The sequence below is a fragment of the Arachis ipaensis genome, chromosome B07 (genome assembly GCF_000816755.2).
Source record: "Arachis ipaensis cultivar K30076 chromosome B07, Araip1.1, whole genome shotgun sequence".
In the NCBI taxonomy this organism is placed as follows: Eukaryota; Viridiplantae; Streptophyta; class Magnoliopsida; order Fabales; family Fabaceae; genus Arachis; species Arachis ipaensis.
In genome coordinates this window covers 21,958,116-21,958,776 of record NC_029791.2, presented here as the reverse complement: position 1 = coordinate 21,958,776, position 661 = coordinate 21,958,116, and positions in this window count along the sequence as shown.

Genomic DNA, 661 nt, shown 5'->3' with positions numbered 1-661 from the left:
ATTCTAAACTGTTTCTTGTTGCTTCTGTGCGATTGGTACTGTAAGTCTGTAAACTTGTCTTGTGTTGTCTTGTATTGAGTCGTGTGGGTGCGAGCTTGTTGCAGCTCCTTCCTTGCAGCTGATGCTGGCAAACACAACTAGTTGGGGTTTTTTTTCACTTCTTTTGTTCTGCCTTTCTCTTCCCTTGCCCAAATTCCCAATTTGCTCTATTTTTTAAATAATAATTAAAATCTTACTTTATCTTCTTAAAAATTTTACAGAATAAAATATTATTTTTGTCCATAATATTTGAAGTAAGTTTTATTTATGTTTCTAACATTTAAATCGTTTTATTTATTTTTTTAACATTTATAAAAATGATTCAATATTATCCTGCAGTTAATTATATTAATAGATCAGATTATTTTCATTTAAATGTATTCATTTTTAATTAGATCTCACTTAAATGCATTTGATTTTAATATTATACCCAAAATTTGTGTTCAGGTTTAATTATGTCCTAAAAAAATAAATTATGTAAATATTGCAAGAATTAATTTTAACTTTTAATGGGTTATTTTTCGGAATGGATCATTGATTCTGACCCAATATTTGTATTATAATTTCAAAAAGAGTTTTTCAGAACTCAAATTAAAGCTGATGATGTGTAATTGATGATAGG